Source organism: Mobula birostris, chromosome 26 (assembly GCF_030028105.1).
Source record: "Mobula birostris isolate sMobBir1 chromosome 26, sMobBir1.hap1, whole genome shotgun sequence".
Classification (NCBI taxonomy): domain Eukaryota; kingdom Metazoa; phylum Chordata; class Chondrichthyes; order Myliobatiformes; family Myliobatidae; genus Mobula; species Mobula birostris.
This window is the reverse complement of record NC_092395.1, coordinates 3,842,834-3,856,133: the sequence shown is the minus strand read 5'-3', so window position 1 is coordinate 3,856,133 and position 13,300 is coordinate 3,842,834.

The window sequence follows — 13,300 nt, the reverse complement described above, 5'->3', positions numbered from 1 at the left end:
TAAAGCCAGTGAGGTTGTGGGGATGGAACTGGACTCTCTGACGGTGGTGTCTGAAAAGAGGATGCTGTCCAAGTTGCATGCCATCTTGGACAATGTCTCCCATCCACTACATAATGTACTGGGTGCGCACAGGAGTACATTCAGCCAGAGACTCATTCCACCGAGATGCAACACAGAGCGTCATAGGAATTCATTCCTGCCTGTGGCCATCAAACTTTACAACTCCTCCCTTGGAGGGTCAGACACCCTGAGCCAATAGGCTGGTCCTGGACTTATTTCCTGGCATAATCTACATATTACTATTTAACTATTTATGGTTTTATTACTATTTATTATTTATGGTGCAACTGTAACGAAAACCAATTTCCCCCGGGATCAATAAAGTATGACTATGACTATGACTATGACTATATCCCAAGGATGCAGCCTGGAAGGCGAACTTGCTTTCGGGGTTCTGGATTTTCGTGGCTCTGGAGACAGGCTGATTCAAGGCTGGTGCCGCCACCTGATGTGTCACGGGAGAACATGGAAGATCAGAAGCAACGTGCTGACTGCTGGCTGTGTGCTCAGAGACCCGAGTTCTTTGGGCACAGAGCTCAGAAAAAGCATCGCAACAGACTTTTAGCACCATAAATCAGCGAGTTGTTTCTTATGTTCCCCCCTCTCACTGTGAAACGGAGACATCTCTTTTTCCCTTATTAGGGAGAGAGAGAGAGAGCCTGTGGTATGTTGAATACTGGGTGAACGAGTAGTCTTTGGAGTACTAAGTTAACAAATGTCACGTCACATGCCGGTGATAATAAACCTGATTCTGACTGTAATTCTGTGCCTTACTGGTTCTCCGAGGGGCACTGATGTTTTTTTTTGCTGCTGCTGGAAAAAAACCTGTCATTCATTCTATGGGGCACTTCTCTGTTTTCGTGGATGTTTGCGAAGAAAAAGAATTTCAGGATGTATATTGTATACATTTCTCTGATGTTAAATATACTTATTATTACAACATTGGGCTGTATGGGGTGTCCAGGGAGGGCTGACATCTCTGGTGAAGGGACTTGCTGTGTCCATTCTGGGTCCTCACTCACATTGATCCCCACCGGACACTCAGCTCTCACCTGTGGCTCCAGGTAGCTGTTTGCATGTGACAGCGGCCACACCCCGGTACACTGCTCCGACAGGAAGGCTAAACCAAGTGAGTGTAGCCGACGGGCCTCATATCCTGGTGAGATTGAGACATGCCTAATCTATCATGTGAAATCAGCTCCTGCGGACTGCACAGGTGAGATCCAATGGCCAGGAAAGCGGTTCTGCAATGTTTCGTGGAGATTGAAGGGCGTGACAAGGCACAGAACGAGTCGTGGTCATCCACTGCAACTAAGGAAGACCCCAGGTGTGACGACCACTGTACCTGGACTTCCGGGGCCGAGAGGGTGGAACTGCCCCAGTGCAACGGCTTTCCACTTTAATGGTCTCCTGTCATCTTCGCATCTGCTGGACAAGCAACATTACAGCACCGGCTGTAAGATCAGTGTCTGATTCCTGCTACTTTCTGTAAGGAGTTTGTACTTTCTCCCCATGACCCTGTGGGCTTTCTCTGGGTGCTTTGGGTTTCTCCCATGTTCAAAAGATGTATGGTTAGGGTTAGTAAGTTGTAGGCATGCTATGTTGGCACAGAACAATACCCATTGATTTGATTTGACACAAGTAGCCCATTTCACTGCATGTTTCCATGTTTTTATGTACATGTGTTAGAATCAGAAACAGGTTTAATACCACCGGCAATTGTCATGAAATTTGTTGTAATACTGCAGTAGCACAGTGCAATACACAATAACAAAAACTATAATTTCTAATAAGAAATGAATTAAAAATATATTAAATAAGTAGTACAAAAAGAGAGCAAAAAATAGTGAGTATTGTACATGGATTTATTGTCCATTCAGAAATCTGATGGCTGAGGGAAAGAAGCTTTTCTTAAAACATTGACTATGTGTCTTTAGGCTCCTGTATCTCCTCCTTGATGGTACAATGAGAAGTGGGCGTGTCCTGCATGATGGGGGTCCTTAATGATGGACTCTGCCTTCTCGAGGCATCGTCTTTTGAAGGTGTCCTCGATGGTGGGGAGGCTGGTGCCCATGATTGAGCTGACTGAATTTATAACTTTCTGCAGCTTCCATACCATATGGAAATGCAACCAGTTAGAATGCTGTCCACAGTACATCTGTAGAAACGTGCAAGAGCCTTTGGTGTTATACTAGGTCTCCTCAAACTCCTGATGAAATATAGCTGATGAAATAAAGCTAATCTTTCTTTAGAACAGGGTATGAGATCTCATGTGACTGATTTGTTAGTGCCTGGAACGGATACCTCAGAATTATCCAAAGCAAAGTCAAGGTCAGTTGATTGTCACCTGTACAAGCCCATGCATGCACAGGGACAATGAAAACCTAACTTACAGCAGCTTTCTTACCTCTCTTCGAATATTTGTATATCTGTGTACTTATAATGCTACCGTGACACTGTCATTTCCTTTGGGATCAATAGCGTATCTATCTATTCTGTTGGAAGCTGAATCTTGTCTGTTTGTGTTGGCAGCTGCAAACTGTAGAGCCTTCAGGTACTAGCACAAAGAGAGGAGAAGTGCAGTATGTCAATTCTTCTCAACGGAATCTGATGGAACAAAAACATTTGTAATGCCAAAGAGTTGAAAAATTCAATGTTCAGAGTAAATGTGTTATCAAAGTACATGTGTCACCATGTACTACCTCGAGATTCATTTTCTTTCAGGCATTCACGGTAGAACAAAGAGATACTCACAAATAAAGACTGACCAATATGCAAAAACAGACAAACTGCAAATACAAAAAAAATAAATAATAATAATAATAATTAGATAGTGATTAAATAATAGTGAGAACATGAGTTGTAGAGTTTTGAAAGTGAGCCTGTAGGTTATAGAATCGGTTCAGAGTTGAGGTGAGTGAAGAATGACTCTGGTCCAGGACCCTGATGGTTGGACCATTTCTTTAAGTATAGTTTTGAACATCCTGACTTTTATGATTATAATAAAATCAATATAATCTTTAAAAAAACTTATCACTAAGACATTAAGTTTAAAGGAAAATAAAGAAATACAGTAGAATGTAATTTTTTATAAATTCTTTTGTATTTCTTTTTTTCCGCTGTAAATGCCTGCAAGAAAATCAATCTGAAAGTAGCATATGGTGACATATACAGTATATACTTCGATAATAACTTTATTTTGAACTTTGAAGCAACACATACAAAATACCGGAGGAACTCAGCAGGTCAGGCAGTTTCTATGGAGAGAAATAAACAGTTGATATATCAGGCAGAGATCTGCCGAGCTCCTCCAGCATTTTGTGTGCGTTGATCTGGATTTCCAGCATCTGCTGAATTTCTCGTGCTTTTGAACTTTGAACTTTGAATTAAGTAAGTTTCAAATAACACCCTTAACCTGCTGTACCTCTATTCTGTACCACGGTTCAACGCAAGGGAAAACAGTTGATACAAATCTTCACATCTTTAACCTTCAAAGTTATGAAAATTTTTCCAAAAAAATGACAGAATATAATCGTGCAACACTGTAATAACAACAGAGCCACTTGCCAAGAATGCCCCAGGGCTGTTGTAAACAATGCAGCCAAAGATCTCTGCACTTAATGAGATACAGCGGTCAGTTACTGTCTTGTGAAATATGCACTCTCAATGCAAAGAATTGAGAGTTATTAAATTGTACAACTGTGTTGGTTCAACATAAATTCTTTTGTCACAAATGAAGACATTCGGGGCGAATGGGAAAATCAAGATTTCATTTATAATGCTGTGTACAGTAGCTGTAGTCAGTTACTTACACCACTGAATTAATTTTTGAAATGCACAAGTCAACAAAGATTCAAAGATTTAAAAGGAACCTGACAAGTGGGATTTGTCACAGAGTGTGTGGTGGGTATGTGAGCCGGGGGCAGAGTGGGGGTTTGTCCATTTGAATACAGCATTCTTACTTTGGTAGGAGCAGGTGAGAGGAAGAGAGAGACTTGCATGCAGACCCCTTTCTCTGAGCGAGAGGCTGGTAGACAGCACTTGACATCCACATTATTATAATTTATAGTAATCTTTTTCTGTATTCCTGCCAAAAAATAACAAATGTAGTACAGTTCCTGATACTTCACTTTTAATAGACTTAAAGGATGCACTAAATGTCTGAGGTCAATTTTTTTTACACAACACTTGTATATTTCTCCTTTGCTGATCGAATGGATACGGAATATTGAAACATTTCCCTCCAAAATGAGGGAATGGCAAATTATAACCTGAGATCACGATGTTCCTCTCAATCCATCCCCAATTTTAAGTTCTGCATCCATGGTCTTGGACTACCAGACAATGAGGTGTGAGCATAACAAGGGAAATTGTGAGGCCAAGAATCCATCTCACCATAAAGACAAGAGATTCTGCAGATGCTGGACCTCCAGGGGAACACACACAAAATGCTGGAGGAACTCAGCATGTATAGAGGGGAATAAACAATCAATATTTGTGGCTGAGACCCTTCATCAGGACTGGAAAGGAAGGGGGGAAGAAGCCAGAATATGAAGATGAGGGAGCGGAGGAGTACAAGCTGGCAGGTGATAGGCGAAGAAGCTTCTCACTTCATCCCCTCCTCCCTTTCCCCTCACCTGACTTCACCCCATTCCCCTCCCCACACCTAGTTTCACCCCCTCTCTCCCCTCCCCGCACCTGGCTTCACCCCTTTTCCTCCCCTGCCTTCGAGCAACCCTTCCTCCTCCCCTTACCTGGCTTCACCTCTCATCTCACCGGGCTTCTCTCCCCTCCCCTCACCTGACCCGGCCCCTTCCCTCATCTGACCTTCCCCCTCCTCTTCCCTCACCTGGCCCCTCCCCCCTTACCTGACTTCTCTCCCCTCCCCTCACCTGGCCCCTGCCCCTTCCCTCACCTGACCTTCACCCTCCCCTTTCCCTCACCTGGTTTCACACTCTCCCCCTCCCTTCACCTGACTTCTTCCCCCTCCCCTCACTTGTCTTCACCCCCTCCCCTCCAGCATTTTGTGTCTGTTGCTGTGGATTTCCAGCATCTGCAGAATTTCTTGTATTTATGATCCAAAAGCACATACTAATAAAAACAAATGTTCAAATGCCTCAGCCTTGAGAGTGCGGATCATTTCTAAAAAAGATGTAAGCACAAATTTGGTGTCACTCATCGTGTTGGTTGTTCTGAAAGCAAAAAAAAATCTTCTTTAGTCATAGAAGTTCTGCCTTTCTTTCTTCATGCAATGACAGCCCCTTGAGCTACCAAATAGTTCGCAGTTACACCAGCCCACCACAAATCACTTTCTCAAATCAGTCAACAACACTCAAATCTCAAAAGAATTATGGTATAAACTTCACTGGAATTTCAAGAAGCAAACTATTGCTGACTTTAATACAAACTGACACACAGTGCGGTGTGTGTAACGTTTAGATCTGTATTTTGTCAAGCTGAAAACCTGTCTATGTTGAGAAACACAGACAAAATACTGGAGGAACTCAGCAAGTCAGGCAGCATCTGTGGAAAGGAATATACAACGTTTTGGGCAGGTACATCAGGACTGGAAAAGAAGGGGACAGAAGCCAGAATAAGAAGATTGCGGAGGGGCTTGACCATGTTTCTGTATTTCATGGCCAGAAGGATTACAACAACTATCCTTTGATTCAACACGAGTGAAGAGAATCTGATTTTATTTTAACCCAATTAAAGGGATCACCGTGCTTTAGGCCCAATCTCAATAAAAGGTGCCTTGCCTCACCCTTCCTTTCACATGCTGTTGGGTCAGTTTAAGATGGAACTAACAGTTGAACTTTGAACAGCTTAAAGAACAACACACACAAAATGCTGGAGAAACTCAGCAGCATCTATGAAGATGATTAAACAGTCAATGTTATGGGCCAAGACACTTCATCAGACCATAAGACCATAAGACAAAGGAGCAGAAGTCAGCCATTCGGCCCATCGAGTCTGCTCCGCCATTTTATCATGAGCTGATCCATTTTCTCCTATTTAGTCCCACTGCCCTGCCTTCTCACCATAACCTTTGATGCCCTGGCTACTCAGATACCTATCAATCTCTGCCTTAAATACACCCAATGACTTGACCTCCACTGCTGCCCGTGGCAACAAATTCCATAGATTCACCACCTTCTGACTAAAAAAATTTCTTTGCATTTCTGTCCTGAAAGGGCGCCCTTCAATCCTTAAGTCATGCCCTCTCGTACTAGACTCCCCCATCATGGGAAACAACTTTGCCGCATCCACTCTGTCCATGCCTTTCAACATTCGAAATGTTTCCATGAGGTCTCCCCTCATTCTTCTAAACTCCAAGGAATACAGTCCAAGAGCAGACAAGCTTTCCTCATATGTTAACCCTCTCATTCCCGGAATCATTCTAGTGAATCTTCTCTGTACCCTCTCCAACGGCAGCGCATCCTTTCTTAAATAAGAAGATCAAAACTGCCCGCAGTATTCCAAGTGAGGTCTCACCAGTGCCTTATAGAGCCTCAACGTCACATCCCATGATTGGAAAGGAAGGAGGAGGAAGCCAGAATAAAGAGGTGGGGGGGAGAGGAAGTGTACAAGCTGGCAGGTGAGAGGTGAGGCACCACAGTAGCGTGGCGGGTAGCGTGGCGGTTAGCGCGACACCGTTACAGCTCAGCGTGTCGGAGTTTGGAGTTCAACTCTGATGTCCTCTGAAGGAGTTTGGTGTGCATGTGAGTTTTCTTCAGCTGCTTCAGTTTTCTCCTACATTCTAAAGGTGTGTTGGTTAGCAGGCTGTTTGGTCATTTTAAATTGTCCTGTGATTAGGCTAGGGTTAAATCTGTGGGTTGCTGGGCGATGTGGCTCGGTGGGCCTGTATCTCTAAATAAAACATAGTAATGAATAAATAAAATATCAGTCAATAAATAAAAGAATAAACTAAATAAATGAAAACAGCTGGTGGGAAGGTGTGTGGTTAGGGGATGTGCTGAAGTGAGAAGCTGCGAGGCGATAGGTGGAAAAGGCGAAGTGCTGATAGGAGAAGAGAGGGGACCATCGGAGAAAGGGAAGGAGGAGGGGCACCAGAGGGAAGGAGGAGGGGCACCGGAGGGAGGTGATGGACAGGTGAGAAGAAGAGGTGAGGGGGAGGCGGAATGGGGAATGGATAAAGAGAGAAGGGGAGGGGGCGGGTGAGAAATTACTAGAAGTTAGAACAACTTAAAGTTCTTTTTTGATACGCTTTAGTCTTGATAAAGAAACAGTAAACAAGGAGTTAAGTAATCTGAAAGTGTTTCGGGGCTGGGAATGCATCTGTTGCACACTCTATGATGAAACATAATGAATGGTAGTGTCATAACACTGATTAAATTGGGACAATTCATTCCTCATAATTTTATAATTCTTTACTCTATAACTAGTGAATGTTGTTTTTGTTGGAAGTCGTGGCAACACATCTCAGCAAATTCCCAATGCGTGTTGTTGTATATGGTAAATAGAGCTGATCCTTGACCCTTGTTGTCAATCCTTTATACTGAGGAGCACACATGGACTGCTGCTCTTACAAGGTGCTGGACTAACGGGACTAACAGGAAGTTTGGAGTATTTGTTTTAGCTTTTGGGAATGGAATCAGAATCAGAATCTGAATCTGGTTTAATATCACTGACATGTTGTGAAATTTGTTTGTTTGCAGCAGCAGTACATTGCAATGCATAATTATTTTAAAAATCTATTAATTAAAATTTATTTAGACATTCTGTGCCATAAAGGCCACTCTGGCCCTTCGAGCCGTGCTTCCCAGCAACCAGCCATCAACCCTGATTTAACCCTAAGCTAATCACGGGACAATTTACAATGACCGATTATCCTACCTGATACCATTTTGGACAGTAGGAGGAAACCAGAGCACCCAGAGAAAACCCATTTCTTCACAGCAAGAAGTATATACATAAAAAATTAAATTAAATAAGTGGTGCAAAAAGACAGCAAAAACTAGTGAGCTATTGTTCATGGGTTCAATGTCCATTCTGAAATCTGATGGCAGAGGGGAAGAAGCTGTTCCTGAGTCGTTGAGTGTGTGTCTTCAGGCTCCTGGACCTCCTCCCTGATAGTAGCAATGAGAAGAGGGTGTGTCCTGGGTGATGAGGGTCTGAATGACAGACACTGCCTTTTTGAGGCATCATCTTTTGAAGGTGTCCTCAATACTGGTGAGGCTAGTGTTCGTGATGGAGCTGGCTGAGTTTTTAACCTTCTGTAGCTTTTTTTGATTCTGTGCAGTGGCCCTTCCACATCAGGCAGAGGCTCTGGGTGAGCTCAGGCAAAAAAAAAGGACCTTCCCAGTCCTTCTAATAGTTCAACAATAACAGAACTAATAACAGTACAGCAAAAATAATCTTATATTACTTGGCTTTGTTGTTCTACCCTCCAAAGGCTAATCTTACGCCTAGAGCACCGGAGGAGTGGTCTTCCTGTGGCATAATGCTGGGACTGTATTATCTCTCCATAATGCAAGCCAGATGTGACAGACAATGTGAGTCTCAGAGGAGCGTCCACTGCTGCACCCCTGCGTTCATCGACTGTCTCCTGATCTTCATTACCTTGTGACGTTTCTGTGGCCCTGCTAATTTGGTCACCAACGTATGGAAATTAGGGGCAATGGCTGGAAACTGAATTAATTTTCCAAGCTAATTTGATTTAGCTTGGTTTATTCGAAGCAGATTGTGGGGGAGAAAGATCAGTGTTCTGTTAAGGAATGGTAGAACACAGTTTCGGGCAACTTTAACCTTCTGCAATGGGAAAACTTTTCCGAATTGTTAGTGAAGAAATACCAACAAAATTTAGAAAGAATTTTGTTATTTTCTAGCAAAATTAAAAGCTTATGAGGAATTCCTGGCTTCTTGTTGTTGAGACTGACTAAACCTGAGCCACACGGAAGCTCTCAATGGGAAATATTTACACAGAAAACCTTCAGGAGAAGATGTCCAGGAGATTCCAAGAAAATCTCACTCTCCAGACATAATGCTTTATACTTCTTCAACACAGTAGCATAGTGGTTAGCACAACGCTTTACAGTACAGGCGACTTGGGTTCAATTCCCGCCGCTGTCTGTAAGGAGTTTTAACATTCCCACACCACCGTGTGGGTTTCCTTTGAATGCTCCAGTTTCCGTCCACAGTCCAAAGGCGTACCAGTTAATTGATCATTGTAAATTGTCCTGTGATTAGGCTAAGGTTAAACTGGGGGCGGGGTAGCTGGGTGGTGTGGCTCGAAGGGCTGTATCACAATAAATAAATAAATAAATAAACAGACAAACAAATAAATACATAACAATGATAACAATAAGTTCTGGTCGCCTCACTATAGGAAGGATGTGGAAGCTTTGGAAAGGGTACAGAGGAGATTTACCAGAATGCTGCCTGGTTTAGACAGCATGCATTATGATCAGAGATTAAGGGAGCTAGGGCTTTACTCTTTGGAGAGAAGGAGGATGAGAGGAGACATGATAGAGGTATACAAGATATTAAGAGGAACAGATAGAGTGGATAGCCAGCGCCTCTTCCCCGGGGCACCACTTCTCAATACAAGAGGACATGGCTTTAAGGTAAGGGGTGGGAAGTTCAAGGGGGATATTGGAGGAAGGTTTTTTACTCAGAGAGTGGTTGGTGCGTGGAATACACTGCCTGAGTCAGTGGTGGAGGCAGATACACTCGTGAAGTTTAAGAGACTACTAGACAGGTATATGGAGGAATTTAAGGTGGGGGGTTATATGGGAGTCAGGGTTTGAGGGTCGGCACAGCAATGTGGGGCGAAGGGCTTGTACTGTGCTGTACTATTCTATTTTCTATGTAAACGATTAACCATGTTTCAATTGTTAGGATCACCTACTTAAAATCAACATTTGGAAATGAGGACTGGCTGACTGTCGTATCTGACGATGACAGGAAACCTGTGCGGGAGAGGTTTTAAGTGGGAAAGCCCTTGAACTGGGGTAGTTCCACTCTCAACCTCAGACATCCGGGTCCAGTGATACAACTAGTCGCCCAAACTGGGGACTTCCTTGGATGCAGTGGATGATCATGACTTCCTCTGTGTCTTGTCTTGCCCTTCACTCTTCACAGAGCATTACAGAACCACCTTCCTGCCTGTTGGATCTCAGTGCAGATCTCAGCGGCCCAGTCCTCCGGCGTTGTGTGTGCAGATGTTGAAAATGAGCAGCAGACCAGGACCCTCTTCTGTTCAAGGTGACCACTGTCACGACTGTGATTGAAGCCACCTGACAGACACTGAAGCTGGAGATACAGAAGTCTTTATTCACCACAAGCAGCCAACATTCTGGAGACACTCTCAGTGGAGGCTCACAGACCCAAAAGTAAATCACATTTTAATGCCGTTAAGATCTCTAAAGTTCAAAGATTCAAAGTACCTTTATTATTATAGTATGTGTGCAGTATACAACTCTGAGATTCGCCTTCCCACAGACAGCCACAAAACAAAGAAACACCAAGGGATGCCCAGTTCAATTCAATTTAGCGCTGTGTCGTTCATTGCCTGTAGGCCACAGAGCCTGATCAAAATCACACAAAATAGCAAGAAAAAAGGAGTAACCAGAAACCAGAAACACATCATAACAGAATCTAATCCCTAAATGGCATCAATTAAACCTTGCCCAAGACCCGAGACTCCGGTACTGTCCTCTGGCAGCATCGAGCAAGAGGGAGAGAGAGAGAGACCGGTCAAATGCAGGCACTTTTCTCCTGGAGCTGTCAGTTTGAGGAAGAGAAAGACCAGTTAAATGCAAGTGCTGAACACCTACTTGCCTTCCACTTTCGTCCTCGTTGACTTCAATCTTGCTTGACGCTATTTGGTAAAATCATTGAGGGATGGAGCTGACTATGGTCTGCCAGCTCCAGGCTTCTTGGTCTTCAGGCCAAACATTCCGCTTGAAACCTCACCAAACTCCCTCAGAGACAGCAAAGCACCAGATCACTCAATTGGCCTGGTTTACAATAGTGCGAGTTCCTTAAACCCACTGTTAATGCAGGGCAATTAACACAACCCCAATGTCCTAACACTTGGCTGATGCATTTGCAATCTCTCAGTCTGTGGGCCAGCTTGTGCTCTTAACTTCAATTTACTGCTTGCAAACTACAATAAAACTGAAGACTGGTTCTGGCTTGAATTAATGTCTACTCTATTCATATAACTCCAGAATACACCCTAACAACCACCACCAGAGGTTATGCTGATTTAACAGTCAGCCCCTGAGGAGAGACAGCAAAATGGGTGTAATGTCACTGCAGATGGACCAAGAAGACAACAATGTCTCAACAAATAGGAGAGATGAAAGTTTGGCTCGGTGGGTCACATGATCTGGCAGATCTATTAGATAAATTTGGAATATTTTCTCTGGAGCATCGGAGGCTCAGGAACAACCTGATAGAAGTTAATAAAATTACTTAGTTTTGTTTTTTATTTGGAGATTTGGCATGGAACAGGCCCTTCCAGCCTTCTGAATCGTGTTGTCAGCAACCCTCCCATTTAACACCAGCCTAGTCACACAAGGTATCAGCGAGGTACTGATAGAGAGCCTGCAAATTAACATTGCCAAGAGAAAACCTCTGTACATAACAATCCTTTGCACCAAGAAAATCTTACTTATTTTAGAGTTACAACACAGAATAGGGCCTTCCGGTCCTCTCTGCGCTGCCCAGCAACCCATCGATTTAGCCCTAGTCTAATCACAGGACAATTTACAATGACCTACTAACCTACTAACTGGCATGTCTTTCGACTTTGGGAGGAAACCAGAGTACCCGGAGGAAACCCACATGCACACGGGAACTTGCTTACTGAGGATGCTGGAATTGAAATTTGAGTTCCACCACCCCATGGCTGTAAAAAAATCCCGCTAACCATTACGCTACCGTGGCACCCCAAGGGTGTGGCATAGGTAGGGGAGACAGCAAGAGTCTTCCTTCCCAGAGCAGAAATGTTAAATACTTGAGGACATAGCATCAAACAGAGAGGAAGAGATTTTAAAAATGACTAACAAGGCAAGTTTCTTTTCACGTGGACTTGGGTCTTGATTATCATTTCTCTCCACAGATGCTACTTGACCCTCCGAGAAAATCCAGCAGCTCACCCCCTGCCCCCCCCCCCCGGTCTATATAATGCATCATTTCTTTTTGACCTTGGTTTTTTGCAAATAGTTCAAGGTTTCCTTGAATGAACAGAAAGGGAAAATAATGGAGGCAGATACAATTGCAAGTTTTAAACAGTGTTTAGACAGGAAGACAAGGAGGTAGGGAATGGGGGGATTTCGACCATGTGCAGGCAGTTGGGATCATTTTTCATTTGGCTTCATGGTCGGTATAGATTTGAGGGGCCAAGAGGTCTGATCCTGAGCTGGACTGTTCTCACTCACCAACACTCACCCTCACCACACCTGTCAATGATTCAGATGGTTCTGAATCTGAGAGTGAATCATCGTATGGCTATGGATCAATGACGGCAATATGGCTTATTTATTTATTTATTTGGAGGTCCAGCATGGAACAGGTCCTACCAGCCCTCTGAGCCTCACAGACCAGTAACCCACCAATTTAAACAGGACAATTTGCAAAAACCAATTAACCTACTAATCAGTACATCTTTGGACTGTGGGAAGAAATCAAGGCACCTGGAGGAAACCCAAGCACTCCATGGGGAGAATGTACAGAAGATGTCTAAGCTGAACTCTGATGCCCCGAGCTGTAATCGTGTCGCACTAACTGCTGCGCTACTGTGGCCCCATGAAGGATGTTCCTTACATGAAGGACATTCCTTCCATTAAGTTCTACAAAATATTTTCTCCCCAGCAGCTGTCCCATGCCCTTTAGAACTACCTGACCAGTATAGTTCATCAGATCTCCAGGCGGACCTCCATACCTGTACCATCCTCTGTGTAAAAAATTGCTCACAACTGCCATGTCTTGTATGTATATATTGTTGTGTTATGTTGAGATACAACATTGGGCGTCATGGGAGGTTGTTCCTGCCTGTGGCCATCGAACTTTGCAGCTCCTCCCGTGGAGGGTCAGACACCCTGAGCCAATAAGCTGGTCCTGGACTTATTTCCATCTGGCATAGTTTATATATTGTTATTTGATTGTTTGTGGTTTTTGTATTGCTATATTTATGCTCTATTCTTGGTTGGTGCAGCTGTAACGAAACCCAATTTCCCTTGGGATCAATAAAGTATGTCTATCTATCTAT